Here is a 20779-nt window from a genome sequence, read left to right on the forward strand (position 1 = left end):
AATATTTGGTAATCATACATCTGACAAGGGTCTAATATTCATTATATATAAAGAGATCCTGCAACTCAACAATAAAAATTCAAATGACCTGATTAAAAATTGGCCAAAAAACTTGAATAGGTATTTTTCTTAAAAAAGAATTACAAGTGGTGAAGAAACACATGAAAAAAAATGTTCAACATCACTGGCTATTAGGGAAATGCAAATCAAAGCTACAGTGAGATTTAATTTCACACCTACTAGAATGGCCATTATTAACAAAACAGAAAACTGAAGGTGTTGGAGAGGATGTGGAGGGGCAGGAATGCTTATTCACTGTTGGTGGGAATGTAGAATCCCCACTGTGAGTCTGTTTAGTGGTTCGTAAGAAAGTTAGATATAGATCTACCATGTGAATCTGCAAGACCACTACTAGGTATATAACCCAGAAGAACTTAGAGCAGTGATATGGACAGACATCCACACACCTATGTTCATAGTGACATTATTCACAATTGCCAAAAGATGGAATCAACCCAGGATTCCATCACATGGAATTTTATTCAGCAGTAAGAAATAATGAAGTCGTGGAGCATATGACAACATGGATGAGCCTATAGAACTTTATGTTGAATGAAGCAAGCCAGGCACAAAAGGACGAATATTGCATGATTTCACTATTATGAACTATTAATAAATAAAATGAGAAAAATCATGGAGTTAATAATAGCAAGAATATGTCACCAGAAAATAGAACCTAGTTACAGAATGAAAAGCTGAAATTTAATCTTTGCAGAATTGGTAAAAAATGTGTTTTTAAATGTTTAGAAATGAATGAAAAATGTCAAAGAACATTTTAGGATTTATAATTTATAGCACTAACATATGAGCATTATAGTGGTTTGTTTTTTGTTAATTTTTTTCTTTTTTCAAGTCTTGAAAAAATGCTCTAATATTGATTAAAATGATAAATGCACAACTCTGTGATTATATCAAATGTCATTGATTGTAAACTTTAATATAATAATATGGTGAGTTTGGGGAAAAATACACCAAATGTAAGATATATGCTATAATTAGTAGTAATATATTAATAGTAATATACTATGATGCTCTTTCATAATTTGTTACAAATGTTTCACAAAAATGCAAGGTATTGGTTGTGGGTGATGTATGGGAACTGTATGATGTTATGCATGTTTGTTTTCTAAGTTCACAACTTTTACTATATACTTACTGTTTCTGATTGTTCATGTAAGTATAACATACTTCAATAAATTTTTAATGGAATAAAACAGCCTGTTAGAGAGAAATACATAATTTAATATGAGGTTTTGAAGATTAGACACTTGAGCTTAAAGAGAAAGCTGGGAGGCATTGTAAAGTCATATGCAAAGGTTTTATTTTAAATTGTGATTAAATCATAATGTACTTGCTGTTCTCAAAAACCTAGTGAGGGGGGAAGTGGCTAAGACTTAATCAGTTGGACTCCCATCTACAATATGGGAGGCCCTGGGTTCACATCCCAGAGCCTCATTGTGAAGACAGGCTCACCCACATGCTGCGGAGAGCCCACAAGCACCATGGACAATCACTTCAGCAAGGTGATGCAACAACAAAAAAAGGGAGACAAGCAAAAAAAAAAAAGGCAGAAGAGCATGCAGCAAGTGGACACAGCGAGCAGACAGCAAGCAAGCCACAAGGGCGGGGAGATAAATAAAAGTAAAAAAATACAGACACAAAAGAATGCACAGAGAATAGACACAGAGAGCAGATGGCAAACAAAAAGCCACAAGGGGGGATTTTTTTAAAAAACTACTAAGGGAAGAAATACAAAAAATCAGAAACTTATAATACAGGACTGGGTGTGGGGTGCAGCACTAGAGGTGAATTCAGAGAGCCTACAAATGGGACTTAAGGGGCTTAGGAACCCATACTTAGAGTTGATAAAAGAATATCACTGAAGTTTAGTGTTTTCTCTTTCTGTTCTGAGCAACTGGTCAAAGTATTTTAATTTTTGTGAAAGAAAAATTGTGAAAACTTTATAATAATTCAGTAGTTTATAGCCATCTAAAAATATGGCTGTGGCTATTAAAGAGAATAAATATTATAAAAACTAACTTTAAAAACAATAAAATCCTTAGAACAGTGATCTGTTTTAATTGGGTCTATTGCATTTCAGGTCCTAGTATACAGCCCAGTTTAGAAATAATGTAATGGTAGTTGTGCAAATTGGCCAAGTCCCACAGCTCTTCTGTGGTGAAATGGGCACTCAAACTCAGATTGTTCAGATTCTGAAATTCAAGCTCTAATTTATTCTCTTCTACTGAATCCCATTGACAGGGTCAGGAACATAAAAAAAATTAGTTATTTAGTCACCCTTCATTAAGTGATTCACCCTTAGTAAGTCTCTCCTAAATGTTTCTTGATAATCATGTCCCACTCAGTCATAGAGTTTCCAAAATTTTTTTTTCAGTGCTACCTTTACTTCTTGTTCCTCAGGGTATAGATGAGTGAGTTAAGCATGGGGATCACCACAATGTAGAAGAGGGAAGCAAACTTTCCTTGGCCCTTGGATCTACTTTTGGCTGACTGCAAATACATAAAAATGATGGTTCCATAGAAGATGACTACCATCAGGTGGGAAGAGCAGGTCCCAAATGCTTTATGTCTTCCAATGGCTGACTTGATCTTCAAAATTGCTTGAGCAATGTACCCATAGGAGATTAGGATGAGTGACAAAGGCACCACCAGGAATAATACACTAGCCACAAAGAGCTCAGCCTGGTTGAAGGTGGTGTCCACACATGCCAACCTGATGAGTACAGGGACCTCACAGAAGAAATGATCCACCTGGCAGTGACCACAGAAGGGCAGCTGAAGGGAGAGTGTGGACTGAATCAATGTAGTGGCCACCCCACTGAGCCATTCCATAGAGGCCAAGACATGGCAGAGCCAAAGATGCATGAAAAAATATAATGTAAAGGATGGCAAACAGCAACATAGTGATCATAGGTCATCACAGCCAGGTGGATACACTCAGTGTAGCCCATTACAAGGGAGACATAGAGTTGAATCATGCAGTCTACATATGTGATGGACTTATCTGAACACTTGAGGTTGACTAGAAGCTGGGGAATGATACTGCTGAGGAAGCAGAGGTCCAGGAAGGAGAAATGGGAGAGGAAAAAAATACATAGGAGTGTGGAGTTTAGAGTCCAAGATGGACACCAAGATGATAGCAGTGTTGCCTAGAAAGGTCATGAGGTAAAGGAACAAGATTATTCCAAAGAGAACCAGCTCTAACTGAGACTTGTCTGAAAAACCTATCAGAATAAATCCAGAGGAGGCACTCTCATTGGTCCCCTGAATTACTCTTACTTTGACCTTTCACTTCTGAAAGATGAAGTCATATCATGTATTAACCTCAGGGATTTTATGACAAATCAATGACAATAAACATTTAGTGCTAGGGGCAAGATGGTGTCTGAGTGAGTGCATCTCTTAATCTCTCCTGCAAAGAAGCAGGTGAGTACGATCAGAGTTCTGCTGGACCAGGCTGTTTTGGGGGCTTGCAGGGCAGGATGTGTCTGGACATTGATTTGGTGAGACAGTGACAGAAGAGATTCTTGCAAGAGGTAGAATTTTGGGTCTCTGACATAGAGGTCAGAAGTTGTGGGTGGGATTCTTCCCCCTAGGGCTGGCAGCCCAGATGTGGCAATCCCTGAAAACTTTGTTGTGCTGAGGTGTTCCCAGACCCTGAGCAGGCTGTTTCAGGGGCTTGCAGGGCAGGAGGTGACTGGATGTCAATTTGGTGAGACAGTGACAGATTCTTGTGAGAGGTGGAATTTTGGGTTTCTGACACAAAGCTCAGAAGTTGTGGGTGGGACCCCTCCCCCTAAGGCTGGCAGCCCAGCCACAGGGATCCCTGAAATCTTTGTTGTGCTACAGCATTCCCAAACCCCATGTTTACTCGATGCATGGTTCCCAGGTCTGTATACCCTAAAACCTGGTAGCCCAAACTCCACAGACTTACATACCTTGAGTCTGCAATATCCCGGACTTCCCATCCCCAAATCCAGCACCCTGAGCCCGTCTGAGGTCCTTGATTACCCTAGCACTCCACGTTTTTTTCTTTTCTTTGAGCTTTGAGGAGTGTACCAGCTGACTTGGGGAGAGTCTGGGAAGAAAGCAGAGGTGAATCTGCTGAGAAAGCCCAATTTACCTAAATGTCCTAGGATAGGAAACTTGGTCTGGGAGGAGGTGGATCAGAAAATCATTTAGACCTCCCCTAGCACACCTAAGGGGAAGAGACTGTAGGACATGCTACCCCATATTTGGGGTTGCTGGTGAGGTGTAAGTGCTCTCATGCTGGAAATAAAGAGTCACTGTCTTCTGTGTTGAGTTGGTTCAACAAGAACCCACTTAAATCTCCTACCAGACCTCTCAGGCAGCTTTCCAGCTGACCTGGGAGAGACAGAAGTGAGGATGGGAGAAAGAGGGAAGGTAAGATCCCTAAGCATTTTATTTAACTGCAAAGAGGATTCCTAGCTTGAAACTTTGATTCCTTTTTTTTTTTTATCATGGTTGCTACTGTTGCATTGTCTCCTGGTCTTATCTCCTATTTTATCCCACAAGGTTCTTTTTCATTTATTTAGTTTTTTTTTCTGTTTATCTTGCTTGTTTCATCCCCTTTTATGTTCCCCCCTTTTCTCTCTTTTTTTCTCTCTTTTTCTTCTTTTTTAATTTTATTTTCTTTATTTAATAGGTGCTGCAGGGAGCACTTCACATTTGCTGTGTTTCCTCATCCTCCATTTCCTCTTTTCTGTGTGTATTGATTTTGGCCACCTACATTCTCCCTTTCCTCTACATTTTTCTATCCTCCATCATCTACTGTTTCTCTTGCATTCCACCTCCCTTTCTTTGGCCCCCAAATTGTCTGATTTTTTAATTTCTCATATCTTTGTTCTGTTTTCTTTTATCCACTCTTGATATTATTGTCTTTCTTTTCTCTTTCCCTCTCTCATGAAAATACTGGCCTTTTAATTCATACTATATTCCTCCCCATATTCAGTTGACTGTCTCATTATAGGTACTCTACTTACTGCTATGACTCTACACAACTTACATGAGTCTAATATCCATTCTCCTAGATCTCACATTGTTTCTCTGTTAACATTTATTACCAATACTACTTTATACATTTTCTTTTCTTACCCATTTTGCTTTCCCTGGCCCTAAATTTTCCTTCAAAGTGAACATAGCCAGCAACAAGAAAATAGAGTAAGAAGAACAAAGTGATGAAGAGAAGACACTTACACATGAACAACAACTAATTAATCCCCAAGACTAGACAAAGAAGCTAAGGAACTGATTAAACCTGTCAAGATAAAATGATGACCAGACAGCAACAAAAAACTACAAACCAAACCAATAATCAGGAAAATGTGGCTGAATCCAATGAACAAACTAAAAACCAGGAAGAGGAGCTCTCAAAACATATATATTAGAGACCAACTTAATGAAGTAAAGGAAGAGATTAACAATATGAAGAAAACACTTGGAGAGAATACAGAAGAAATTGCAGTCACACAAAAAGATAACAGATATGATGGTGATGAACACCACAGTTCAAGAAATCAAAACTACCCTCTCAGCAAAGAGCACCAGATTAGAAGAGGCAGAGGACAGAATTAGTGATGTGGAAGACAGTACATCTGAAATCAGAGAGTAGAACTGATCAATAAAAAGGTAGAAAAAAACGCAGCTGGGACTTAGGGACCTGAATGACAATGCAAAATGCACAAACATATGTATTATAGACATCCCAGAAGGAGAAGAGAAGGGAAAGAGGACAGAAGGGGTGTTGGAGGAAATAATGACTGAAAAGTTCCCAAATCTACTGAGGGAGATGGATGTACATGTCCAGGAGGTACAATGCACCCCAAACACCATAAATCCCAGCAGACCCACCCCAAGACATATACTTGTCAAATTATCCAATGCTCAAGACAGAGAAAATTCTAAAAGCAGCAAGAGAAAAGAAAACCATCACATACAAGGGAGGCTCCATAAGATTAAGTGCTGATTTCTCATCTGAAACCATGGAGTCAAGAAGGCAGTGGTATGATATAGTCAAGATAATAAAACAAAAAAATTTCCAACCAAGAATACTCTACCCAGCTAAACTAGCATTCAAAAATGATGGAGAGTTCAAAATATTCACAGATAAACCAAAATTAAAAGAGTATGCCAACAAGAACCCTGCCCTTCAAGAAATACTAAAGGGAGTTCTGCAGGAACAAAGAAAAAAACAGGAGAGGCAGAGTTGGAGGAGAGTGTACAAGCAACAAAAAAGACAAAAAGAGAAGAAAAAAATTTTAGACAAACACAAGTCCAAAGAAAATATGGCTAACATAAATAATTCTTTGAAAGTAATAACACTGAATGTCAATGGATTAAATTCACCTGTAAAAAGATTCAGACTGGAAGATTGGATAAGGAAATAAGACCCATCTATATGCTGTCTACAAGAAACACATCTTAGATAGACCCCGGGATTCAAGGAGGTTGAAAGTGAATGGCTGGAAAACAATCTTACAAGCAAACAATAACCAAAAAAAGTCAGGAGTAGCTATATTAATATCAGACAAAATAGACTTTAAATGCAAAACAATTGTGAGAGGCAAAGATGGACACTACATATTAGTGAAAGGGATAATCTTTCAAGAAGGATGAACAATCATATATATTTATGCTCCTAACAAGGGAGCCTCCAAATACATGAGGCAAACATTGGAAAAGCTAAGTGAAATAATAGATGCCTCCATAATTATACTGGGGGACTTTAATACACCACTATCAATTTTGGACAGAACATCTCAAAAGAGAATCAATAAACAAAAACTCTGAACAGCATATTAGAGGAGCTGGACTTAATAGACATATACAGATCATTACACCTGAATACAGCAGGGTATACATTTTTCTCAAGTGCACATGGATTATTGTCCAAGATAGACCATATGCTAGGCCACGAAGAAAGGCTCAAGGAATTCAGAAAGATCAAAATCATAAAAAATAATTTCTCTGATCACAGGGGAGTGAAACTGGAAATCTACAAGGACCAGACCCAGATTTCACACCAAGATATGGACATTAAACAGCACACTCTTAGAAAAACAGTTGGAGAAGGAGGAAATTTCAAAAGAAATTAATAACTACCTTGAAACTAATGAAAATGATAACACAACCTACCAAAACTAATGGGATGCAGCAAAAGCAGTACTGAGAGGGAAATTTATAGCAACAAATTCATACATCAAAAAGAAGAAAAAGCAAAAATTGAAGAACTAACTGCACATTTGGAGAAATTAGTAAAAAAGGAAATAAAAAAGCAACCCCACAGTAAGAAGAAAAGAAAGAAAGAAAGAAAGAAAGAAAGAAAGAAGAAAGAAAGAAAGAAAGAAAGAAAGAAAGAAAGAAAGAAAGAAAGAAAGAAAGAAAGAAAGAAAGAAAGAAAGAAAAGAAGATAAGAGCAGAACTAAATGAAATAGAAAATAAGGAAGCACTTGAAAAGATAAACAAAACCAAGAGCTGGTTCTTTGAGAAGATTAATAAAATTGACAAAACCTTAGCTAGACTAACAAAAAAAGAGAGAAGATGAAAATACACAAAATAAGATCCCACAGAAATAAAGACAATCATGGGAGGATACTTTGAAAAACTATATTCCAACAAAAATGACAATTCAGAGGAAATGGACAAATTCCTAGAAACACATAAGCAGCCTGTATTGATGAAAGAAGAAATTGATGATCTCAACAAACCATCACAAAGAAAGAGATAGAATCAGTCATTAAAAACCTCCCAACTAAGAAGAGCCCTGGGCCAGACAGCTTCACTGGTGAATTCTACAAAACATTCTGGAAAGAACTAATGCCACTCTTGCTGAAACTCTTCCAAAAAATTGAAAGAGAAGAAATATTGCCTAACTCATTCTATGATGCCAACATTACCCTGGTAACAAGTCAAACAAAGGCATCACAAGAAAGGGAAATTACAGACCAATTTCTCTAATGAGACCAAAATGCTCAACAGAATACTTGCTAACCATATCCAACAACACATTAAATGAATTATACACCATGACCAATGGGATTCATTCTGGTTATGCAAGGATGGTTCAACGTAAGAAAATCAATCAATGTAATACACCATATAAACAGATTGGAGGAAAAAGTCACATGATTATATCTACTCATGCAGAAAAAGCATTTGACAAAATACAGCAAACTTCTTGATAAAAACACTGCAAATGTTTGGAATACAAGGAAATTTTCTGAACATGATAAAGAGTATATATGAAAAACCCACAGCCAACATTGTTTACAATGGTGAAGTCCTAAAATCTTTCCATGTAAGATCAGGAACAAGACAAGGATGCCCACTGTCACCTCTTTTATTTAACATTGTCTTAGAAGTACTTGGTCGAGCACTGAGGCAAGAACCAGACATAAAAGGCATTCAAATTGGGAAGGAAGAAGTCAAAATTTCATTATTTGCAGATGACATGATCCTATACATAGAAAACCCTGAGAAGTCTACAAGAAAGCTTCTAACTCATAAATAAGTTCAGTAAAGTCACAGGTTACAAGATAAATGTACAAAAATCAGTAGCATTTCTGTACACCAATAATGAGCAATCTTTTGATGAAAGCAAGAACCAAATACCATTCACAATAGTAAATAAATAAATTAAATACCCAGGAATAAATTTAACTAAAGAGGTAAAAGACTTATACACAGAACTACACAACACTGTTCAAGGAAATCAAAGAAGACCTAAAGAAATGGAAGAATATTCCCTGTTCATGGATAGGAAGACTAAATATTAGATGTCTATCTTAACAAAACTGATGTACAAATTCAATGCAATCCCAATAAAAATCAACACATCATTCTTTAAGGAACTAGAGAGACTAACTATGAAATTTATTTGGAAAGGAAAGAGGCCCTGAATAGCCAAAGACATATTGAAAAAGAAAAATGAAATAGGAGGAATAACAGTACCTGACTTCAAAACATACTACAAAGCTACAATAGTGAAAACAGCATGGTATTGGCACAAGGAGAGACGCAAAGACCAATGGAACCAAAGTAAGAGTTCTGATAGAGATCCTCATATATATAGTCATATAATATTTGATAAAGCCACCAAATCCTCTCAACTGGGAGAGAATGGCCTATTCAACAATTGGTGCCTGGAGAACTGGATATCCATATGTAAAAGAATTTAAGAGGATTACCAACTCACACCTTATAAAAAAATCAACTCAAGATGGATCAAAGACCTAAATATAAGTGTCAAGACCATAAAGACTTTGTAAAGCAGTGTAGGAAAGCAGCCACAGGACCTTGTAATAGGAAATCACTTCATGAACTTCACACCAAAAGCACGAGCAGCAAAAGAACAAATAGATAAAAGGGACTTCCTCAAAATTAAAGCCTTCTGTACCTCAAAGGAGCTTGTCAAGAAAGTGAAAAGAGAGACAACACAATGGGAGAAAATATTTCATAACCATATATCTGATAGGAGACTTATAACCTGCACATATAAAGAACTCCTATATCTCAAAAATAAAAAGACAAACAACCCATTTTAAAAATGGGGAAAAGATTTAAACAGACACTTCTCCAAGGAAGAAATACAAATAACCAAAAAGCACATGAAAAAATGCTCCAGATCTCCAGCTATTAGGGAAATGCAAATCAAAACTACAATGAGATACCATCTTACTCCCATAAGATTGCCAGCTATGAAAAAAACAGAAGACTACAAATGCTGGAGAGGATGTGGAGGAATGGGAACATTCATCCACTGCTGGTGGGAATGCAGAAGAATCCAGCCCTTCTGGAGGACAGTTTGGCAGTTTCTCCAAAAACGAGCTATAGATCTGCCACATGACCCAGCAATTCCACTGCTGGGTATATACCCAGTTGAACAGAAAACAAGGACACAAACTGATATATGCACACCAATGTTCATAGCAGCATTATTCACTATTGCCAAAAGTTGGAATCACCCAAATGTCCATCAACAGATGAATGGATAAATAAAATGTGGTATATACATACAATGGAATACTACTCGACTTTAAGAACAAATACACTAAAACACATGGGATAACATGGTTGAATCTTGAGAACCTTATTTTGAGTAAAGCAACCCAGGCATTAAGGACAAATACTAAATGACCTCAATGAATTACTGTGATCTAAAACTTCTGTGAAGACAAGCTTAATAATTAGGGAAAAAAGGTCAAAGGATATAGACACTGAGGAAAAGATGGAAGAAGTTGCCTTGCCAATTTGCACATTTATTGCAGTGATGGAAGGCAAAATATTAAAAACAAAGCTTTTACATCTTTTAATTTTTTGATACCCCAATTTATTTTTACCTTAATTTTTCTAAAAATTAATATGTATTCTATATCTAACCTTTAAACTCATCACTATATTCCATTTTACTATTAATGGAACCTGGCAATATATTAGGCTTCATTTTTGAAGAAGTTTTGGATCACAGAGAGGTTCAACAATGGCAGGCGAGGAATACTGGTGTGGGGTGTTATTAACAGGGCACACATGGTTGGCAGGGAGTTCTCTGGGTATATATCCAGGGTACATAAAAACGGATATTTTCATAGTGGTTACAATTAAAAACAACTGAGGGAGTGCTGAGTTCCTAGCCAGGGGAGCTCTATCACATTCCCTAAAGGAACAGCAAGAACCCCCCAAATGCAATGGCAAAGACTAAAACAGGAAGATCCAACAATGAGACCTTGACTAACGACTATGCTTGTGAACCTGTGCACCTGAAATAAGAACAAGGCCTAGAGCTGCAGGGTGCCTAAGAGTTACCTCCTGAGAGCCTCCGTGTTGCTCAAATGTGGCCAGTCTCAAAGCCAAACTCAGCATGTAAATGCGTTGCCTTCCCCCCAGCATGACTCCCGGGGATGAGCCTCTCTGGTGCTGAGGGATCACTACTAAGTACCAGCTGATGATGTAACTAGAAAATGACCTTGAATAAAAGGGTCAACTCAGACCAGCAGAACATCTCAGTCTACATATAATACCCGGAGTTAAAAAATGCTTTTTGACCTGAATAAAAGGGGGAAATGGAAAGGACAAATGAGTTTATATGGCTATGAGTCTCCAAAAAGAGCCAGGAGGTTATCAGGTCAGCAGAGTCCTAAAGACAGATAAAGTAGATACAACCTCAGATATTGGTTCTTCTGAGGGCCAGAGACCCAGTTTCTATGGTCATGGCAGATGGAGTTCAGTCCCATGTCAGTTGGCCCTACTTTGCAGTTTGTGTTTCTGTATGCTGGAGCTGGATTCAGATATGATCTTTGTTCACAAACCTCTCCTGTTACTTTTACTGGATCTGTAGTTGGTGCTGGGGTTTAATGTATACCCAGGGGACTTGAATCTCTGGACTGACCATGTGATAGCCAGGCCCTGAGCCTCAATAGACTTGCAATTCCTACACTCTGATTTATTGGACTTATCCCCCCTCAGCTAATATGGAGATAAAGAAGGTCAACCACCACACCATGGAGCCAAGAGTGCCTTCACCTGAAAGCAGGAGAATTGCAAGCAGCATCCATGTGGAATCTAAGCCCTCTCTTGATATAGATATGGAGTGGACACAACTATTCCAGGTCCACAGGATGGAGGATTAGAGTATGGATTAGAGTGGACTTACTGATAATCTATTCATGAACTATTGTGGTTAGTAATAAAAAAAAATGTGGCATTGGTGTGGAGAAAGTGGCTACGGTGGCTGCTGGTGGTAGGGAGTGTAAAGAAGAGATGTGATGTGGGGACGTTTTTGGGACTTGGAGTTGTCCTGAGTGGTGCTGCGGGGACATTTACCAGACATTGTATGTCCTCCCATAGCCCACAGAGTGGACTGTGGGAGAGTGTGTGCTATGGTGTGGACCATTGACCATGAGGTGCAGCAGTACTCAGAGATGTATCCACGAAGTGCAGTGAATGTCTCATGATGTTGGAGGAGGTTTTTGTTATTGGGGGAGGAGTTGGGTGACGGGGTTGGGGGTATATAAGAACCTCATATTTTTTTAATGTAACATTAAAAAAATAAAGAAAGAAAATAAAAAGGGCCCAAGCAAAAAAGGAAAAAGATTTAGTGCTGCCTAAAATATGAGTGGTTATATCCCTTCCCTATTATCAAATATCAATAAGTAAAGGAAAATTCCTTGAATGTATGGAATGATCTTTCCTAAATTGTAATTTTAAAAAATTAAACAATTGTAATATATTACAAAACTAGCATTCAGTATGCTTTTATGATTATTCACAGGTTTAGAATTTTATTCAAGAGAAATCCATTAAACCTCCTATAAAAGAAGCAAAAAGAACATTTCTGGAATAAAATATAATGGTTTCAATTTTATTTAGCTTAAATGTAATCTCCCTACGTTTATGGAGTATCAATTAAATAAATTAATATTATATTTATTAAACCTTTAAGATGCTGAAAGTTCTAAATCCATGTTTAATGGAATAAAGTTAAAAAAGGAAATGTAGGTCTACCCTCTCTGCAATGAATGAAGTAACTTAATAGGTAAAAAAAAAAAAAGATTTTGTGCTGGGAAATCAAGCCTTGGAAATAGATGAAGAAAAAGGCCACACTAGAAAATATTAGTGTGTGTGAACACAGTCTACTGGCTATAGGTTTTCCAACTACCTTGAGACAAAACAAAAGGTCATTGTGATTATAAAGCTAGAATATACAAAGTTTAAGGGTTCCTATTTGGAATGATGGAAAGGTTTTGGTAATGAATGGTGTTGATGGTAGCACAACATTGTGAATGCAATTAACACCACTGAAATACATTTCTGAATGTGATTAAAAGGGGAAATGCTAGACTGTATAGCTGGTAACAGAAAAATTTTTAAAAAGTCCATGGAACTATACTACACAGTGACTGCTATGTTAAACAATGGACTCTAGTTAATGGTAAAATTGTAAAAATATCGTGTTATCACTTGTAAAAAACATTCCACACCAATACAAGGCATTGGTGGCAGAGTGGTGTATAGGAACCCTGTATTTTTTGCATGGTTGTTCTGTAAACTCACAAATACTCTAATAAACAAGATTTAAAAAATAAATAAATTTGTGGGGACATTGCTGTATATATTGACTAAATCAAATAGCAGGATATGGTAATTAAAGGTAAGTTTGAGTCAATTTTTCAAAGACCTTAAAGGTCAGTAAACCTTATTTGTATATTATTCATCAAGTAAAAGGAAAGTCTTCATAAGAGGGATGTGGCTTTGTTTGAATTTTCTTTTTAAAGATGTGTGTCTAAACAATGTAGTAAAATTTAAAACAGAAACCACTTTAATCCAGAAATGATGTTAAAAAAAATAAATGGATAGACAACCAGCAAGATGACAGGAGAGTAAGGAGCCTAGAGTCAGCTAATGCAACAGGGCAGTTAGTAATCACCCAGAGCTATCTGAAGCTCCTGTTTGGGAGCTCCAGGAGACCAGAAGAACATCCTCCAGTATCCTGGAAAGAATGGAAGGAGACTACCCACCTGCAGAGAAGATTCATGAGTAAAGTACTCCATGTCCTGGAGGCCGGTGACAATCCTCCACTGGCATTTCAACCCACCTTAGGAGCTAATCTGTGGCTAGAATTGGAGGCTCCACTTCCCAAAAAAACAGGGGAGGAAGAGATAGTTGGGCACCAACTTCAGCTACTGATTAGTAAATTTGGCAGGCTAAATTATAACCCTAAGAACAGATAAAATTTGAACATGTCCAAGTCAGAAAGAGGCCAGACTCTTCCCCTGCCATAAGGGGAAGCAGGGTGCACTGAAAATCTTAGTGCTGGCAAGGGAAGCCTTCTTTCTATCCAGATCAGATTGCAGTTGTATCCTAAGCCCCAGCCCCACCTCCAGCAGGGAGGAAGCAGGGGAGACCTGTGCCAGCCTCTCCTGTTAACTGCAGGCATATTTGGCTGGACAGAGTTGGAAGTCTACCTGGGCAAATGTGATCAGTTTAGACCCACACAGCATAGATTGCTGCCCACACCTGTAGCCCCATCCACATCTCAGGCAGGGGAGAAAGAGACATGAAGCTTCATCAGTCTCTCAGGCAACTATAGTCTAGGCCTGCATGACTTGGATTACTACACTTGGCTGTGGCTCTGTCACTACCCCTGGCAAAGGAGAAAGTTGGGAGAAGCTTCATTGGTCCCTGGGGCAATGAGAGAAGCATGAGCTTCTACAGCTTAACAGCATCAACTATATTCTTGGCACCTACTACACAACCAGCAAGGGAGAAAGGGCAAGAAGCCCTAAACTAAAGAGAGAAACTGCACCCAGAATAAATGCATCTATTAAGCCACATGCCAATACACCAACAAAAAATTACAATCCACACCAAAAAACAGGAAAATATAGCTCAGTTAAAGGATCAAGATAAGCTTCCAGATGACATAAAGTAGTTCAGACAACTAATCATAGATGTTCAAACAAATCTTCTTAATAAATTCAATGGGATGGCTAGAGAGATTAAGGATATTAAGAAGATATTGAATGAGCACAAAGAAGAATTTGAAAGCTTACATAGAAAAATAGCAGATCTTATGGGAATGAAAAGGGTAGTAAATGAAATTAAAAATACATTGGAATCATATAATAGCAGATTTGATGAGGCAGAATAAAGGATTGTTGAGCTTAAAGAAATGGCCTCTGAAAGTGAACATACAAAAGAACGGCTGAAGAAAAGAAAGGAAAAAATAGAACAAATTCTCAGGAAACCGAACAACAGTAAGAGACATGAAAACATACATGTCATGGGTGTCCCAGAAGGAGAAAAGAAGGGAAAAGGGACAGAAGGATATTTGAAGAAATATGGTAAAAAATTACCCAACCCTATTGAAGGACATAGGTAGCCATGTCCAAGAAACACAATGTACTCCTATCTGAATAAATCTGAATAGACCAACTCTGAGACACATGCTAATCAGAATTTCAAATACCAAAGACAAAGGGGATTCTGAGAGCAGCAAGAGAAAAGTAATGCATAACATAAGGGACACTCAATAAGTTTAAATGCTGATTTCTCAACAGAAACCATGGAGGTAAGAAGACACTGGTCTGATATATTTAAGATACAGCAGAGAAAAACCTCCAGCCAAGAATCTAATATCCAGCATTATTGTTTTTCAAAAATGAGGACTAGTTTAGAATATTCACAAATAAACAGAAACTGAAAGAGTTTGTAAACAAGAGACCTGCTTTGCAGGAAATACTAGAGGGTGTGCTATAACCTGAAAAGAAAAGTCAGGAGAGGGAGACTTGGAAGAGAGTCTAGACATGAAGATTATATCAGTAAATGTAATTAAAAGTGTCAAGAGAGTGATGAAAATAATATATGACAGATAAAACCCAAATATTTAGGAATAAACTTAACCAATGATGTAAAGCAACTCATTGGTTAAAAAAAAAAACAAATTAATTAGAAGAACATTCCAATGTCACAGATTGGAAGACTTAATATCATTAAGATGTCAATTCTTAAATAAAAGTAAAAATTTTAAAAAGGTGTTTCACTCAAATTGATACACAGATTCAATGGAATCCTGACAAAAATTCCACCACTACTTTTTAAATAAATGGAAAACATATTTATCAAATTTATTTGGAAGGTTGAGGGGTCCTGAATAGCCAGAGACATCTTAAAAAGGAAAAAACAAAGTTGGGGGACTCTCACTTCTGGGCTTTAAATCACATTACCTAGCTACAGTGGTAAAAACAGATGGTACTGGCATAAAGACAGACACATAGACCAAAGGAAGAGAATTGATGATTCAGAAAGAGACGTTCACATCTAGGGTCAAATGATTTTTAACTAGCCTATCAAACCCACCCAACTTGAGCAGAACAGTCCAGTCAACAAATAGTGCTGGGAGAACGGGATATCCATAACCAAAAGAAGGAAAGAGAACCCCTATTGCACATCTTATATAAACATTAGCTCAAAATGGATTAAACCTAAATATAAAAACAAGAACAATAAAGCTTCTAGAAGAAAATATGGGAAAATATCTTTAAGACCTGGTGGTAGGTGGTGGATTCTTAAAGGAAATAAGAGGAGGACTGAGATGGACTACTGATATTTAATGTATGTGGAGGTTTTAATTAACTAGTGTAAAAGTGTGGACATGTATAAAGTTGATGGTAACACATTTTAGTGAGTAACAGCTGGTTTATAAATAGGAATGTGGCTGAAAAGGGTAATCTAGGAATGTAAATGCCAACTAAAGAAAGCTAGAGAATAATTTAGGGAGTGAATAATACAGTAAACCCAGAGGTGGGTGAGAATTGTAGTTGATGGGACAGATTCAAGACTGTTCTTTGTGAGCTAAAGAGATGTACATCACTATTTGTGGGGGTGGAAATGTGGAGAAACATGGGAAAAATACAAATGGAGTGACCTATGTAATGTGCTTAACAGTAATAATGTAATATTCATACATCTATGCCAAAGATGTACTGTGTTGATAATGGGGGAGTATGGAAAAAGTGTGCCAAATGTACACTATGGTCCTGGTAATAATCTGATGATATTATCTCATCCGTAAAAAATGTTCCACCACAGTGTGGTGTGTTGATAGAGGGGTGTTGTAAATGGGAATACTACACATGTGCATGATTGTTTTGTAAATTTACTTCTGTCATAAAAAATGTATTTAAAAAAATTAATAGGATGGGTTAGGGGAAAATATACCAAATGTAAGATAAGGAATATAATTAGTAATAAGATTTTGACAATATTCTTTAATAATTTGTAACAGGGCGGTGGACTTGGCCCAGTGGTTAGGGCATCCATCTACCACATGGAAGGTCCGCAGTTCAAACCCCGGGCCTCCTTGACCTGTGTGGAGCTGGCCCATGCACAGTGCTGATGCACACGAGGAGTGCTGTGCCACAGAGGAGTGTCCCCCCCATAGGGGAGCCCCACGCGCAAGGAGTGCACCCCATAAGGAGAGCCGCCCAGCATGAAAGAAAGTGCAGCCTGCCCAGGAATGGCACCACACACACGGAGAGCTGACACAAGATGATGCAACAAAAAGAAACACAGATTCCTGTGCCGCTGACAATAACAGAAGCGGACAAAGACGACACAGCAAATAGACACAGAGAACAGACAACCGGGGGGGAGGAGATAAATAAGTAAATAAATAAATCTTTAAAAAAATAATTTGTAACAAATGTCTCACAACAAAGCAAGGTGGTGGTGGTCAGTTGGTAGATGGGACCACTGTATGATGTTATGTATGTTTGCTTTGTAAGTTCAAACCTTTACTATATGTTAATTGCTTATGTATGGTCACGTGTAAATGATATAAAATAATAATGGGGTGTGTTGGGGGAAAGATACACCAAATGTAAAATACTTTGGCTAGTAGTAATATTTTGAGGATGTGCTTTAATCATTAGTTAAAAATATTTCACAACAATGTGAGGTATTTAGGGTAGTATGAAGTATGAGAGCCCTGTATAATGTTGTACATGTTTGTTTTGTAAGTTCACAATTATTACTATACTCTTATTGTTTATATATGTATGTTTATATATGAATGGATATCTTCAATAAATTTTTTAAATGGATATATTTATATATATGAATGAATACATGAAGAGCTTATTAATTTTTGAGATTATATTTTATACTCTACTTAATTTTCACATTCGGCTCCATTCATTTATAAACAACTTTTTAAGAGCACATTATACCTCTTAGAGAAATAATATTACTTAATTATTTGTCTTTGGACATGAAATCAGTTCATGTATCCATCCTTATTTATTTAATGAATATTGTGTTTGAGGTCCTACACTACATATCAGGAATATAAAATTAAAAATACATTGCAATCAAGAACTTTGTTGGCTAGGAAGAAACAAGCAAGCCCCCCAAAAAGTAGAAGTTGTTTAAGGGTTAGCCATATGTTCTCCCATCCATGCCTAATTATGGCACTGCAGGTTGATGGATGTGAAATGGTTTCAGGCCATCTCTGTGAATCCTCCCTTCATAGTAATCATGTGCAGATAAGTACCTAGACATGTGAAGAAAAGGGAATAAAGTGAAGAAAAACCAATAAAGGTAAGGCAAGCAATAGAAATGTAACAAGCATTTAATCAGGATCATTAGAGAGCAGTTTTGGGTAAGAGAGTCATGATGCATTTAGCAGAGATTTAAAGATTAACATGGGTTTGAAAATGAGCATAACTCCTTAATTTCAGAGAAAACTTTCATAAAGCCCATCAGGTCATTTAAGAATGGATATGAGTAATGTTGAGGTTGCCAGTTACAATAGCTGGGTAACCAATGTTTCATTGCACTGTATCTCAAGGGGCCTGGTGCATTTTTCTTCTTGCAGGCAGCCAGTGGGAGTCCTTCAAACTGGGCATCATTGAATATGCTTGGAAAAGCAACCACTAAGCACTGAGTCACTTGGTGGTGGACTGAAACCCTACTCTGTATCTGCAGGGGACTGTCCACCAACATAATCCTCTGAAAGAACCCCCAGATCAATGGGAAGCTATACCAAATGTAAGCAATAGACCATATTACTAGTCATATTTTGATGATTTTTAAAATAATCTGTAACAAATATTCCAAAACAATGCCAGGTGCTGGTGGATGGGAAATGTATGGGAATTCTGCACATGATGCATGAATTTTTGTAAACTCACAACTTCTCTAAAAATATATATATTTTTTAAAATGTTCAATTCTGGTCCAGTCATTCTGGAAATAAATCCAAGAGTACCTATCACATTGTTGAGCTTGCAAGCTGCTTCTCTCTGCACAACAGAATTCACTGTCTGGTCTGGATGTTGGGCTCAGAAAACTTCTGTCTACTCTGGCCTATTTTGGAAAAGAGAAGTGTGCCCTGCCTTTTTAGGCTGGATTTTTCCTGAGAGACTGCCAGGTTTTGAATAATGGCTACTTATAGAGGTTCAAGAGTGGGGTGATAAATCTGGATACTGTGCTCAGTGTGATCACTGAGCTTATGGGTAAGTGTTCCCTATCTTCAAAATTGATTGCTAATCTATATCCGTGAATACCGATTGTGTGCATGAGAGCAATAAAAGTTCATGTGGCACTATCCTTTTTTTTTTAATTATTTATTTTTAAAAATTACATTCAAAAAATATGAGGTCCCATTCAACCACACCACCCCCACCCCCCACTCCTCCCACAGCAACTCTCTCTCCCATCATTGTGACACATCCATTGCACCTGGTAAGTACATCTCTGAGCATCACTGCACCCCATAGTCAATGGTCCACATCATAGCACACACTCTCCCACGTTCCATCCAGTGGGCCCTGGGGGGATGTACAATGTCCCGTACTTGTCCGTGAAGCACCACCCAGGACAACTCCATGTCCCAAAAACGCCTCCACATCTCATCTCTCCCTCCCATTCCCCAAACCCAGCAGCCACCATGGCTACCCTTCCCACACACATTCCACATTTTCTCTGTGGACATTGGATTGGTTGTGTCCATTGCACATCTATGTCAAGTGGGGGCTTAGATTCCACATGGATACTGGATGCACTCCTCCTGCTTTCAGTTGTAGACACTCTAGGCTCCATGTTGTGGTGGTTGACCTTCTTCAACTCGATGTTAGCTGAGTGGGGTAAGTCCAATAAATCAAAGTGTAGGAGCTGAAGTCTGTTGAGGCTCTGGGCCTGGGTGTCATATTATCAGTCCAGAGATTCAAATCCCCTAAATATATCTTAAACCCCAGCACCAACTACAATTCCAATAAAGTAGCATGCAAGTCTTGTGAAAAGAGATCCCCTCTGAGTCCAATTCCATCATACAGAAACACCAGCTCCAAAGAAAGGCCATCTGCCATGGCGGTGAACCCCATCTGCCATGACCATAGAACCCATGGGTCTCTTTATCCCTCAAAAGAACCAATACCTGGGGTTGTATCTACTTTATCTGTCTCTTAGGCTCTGCTCAGTTGTGCATAAGGGCATTCCTTCTGACAACCTCCAGACTCTTTTTTAGAGACTCATAGCCTTATAATCTCATTTCTCCTTTCCATTTCCCCCTTACATTAGGTCAAACAGCATTTTGAAGTCATGTTATTATATGTAGACAGGGATATTCTGCTGATCCATATTGAACCTTTAATTCAAGGTCATTTTCTAGTTGCATCTTCAGCTGGTATGTGGTAGGTGATCCCTCAGTGCCAGGGAGGCTCATCCCCGGGTGTCATGTCCCTCGCTGGGGGAATGCACTGCATCTACATGCTGAGTTTGGCTGTGAGAGTGGCAATATTTGAGTAACATGAAGGCTGTCAGGAGGAAACTCCCAGGCACAGTGCTCCTCTAGGCCTTGTTCTTATTGCATGTGTATGGGCTCAAAAGCATAGCCATTAGTATCAGGAGCCCACTGTTGGGCCCTCCTTCCTTCCCGGTTCTTGCTGTTGCCCCTGGCGGACTGCCACTTCTCCCCCATGGTCCATGACAGTGACCCCCTGGCCAGGGGCCCAGTACCCCCCCAGCTGTTGTTTTTAATTGTTTCCACTATGAGTATATCTAGACATTACTATATACCCTGGGCATATGCCCTGTATAACTCCCTGTCAACCATATATATCCTGTCAATAACATCCTATATCAGTATTCCTCCGCTGCCATTGTTGAACCACTCTGTGATCCA

At 38.1% G+C, this 20779-nt stretch overlaps 1 pseudogene; it reads right to left on the reverse strand.

Moving 5' to 3' along the window:
- Nucleotides 1-2463: 2463 nt before the first annotated feature.
- Nucleotides 2464-20779, reverse strand: part of LOC105746381 (olfactory receptor 2G2-like) — a 70782-nt pseudogene continuing 52466 nt past the window's right edge.

This window comes from Dasypus novemcinctus, unplaced genomic scaffold (genome assembly GCF_030445035.2).
Source record: "Dasypus novemcinctus isolate mDasNov1 unplaced genomic scaffold, mDasNov1.1.hap2 H_4, whole genome shotgun sequence".
Taxonomy (NCBI): Eukaryota; Metazoa; Chordata; class Mammalia; order Cingulata; family Dasypodidae; genus Dasypus; species Dasypus novemcinctus.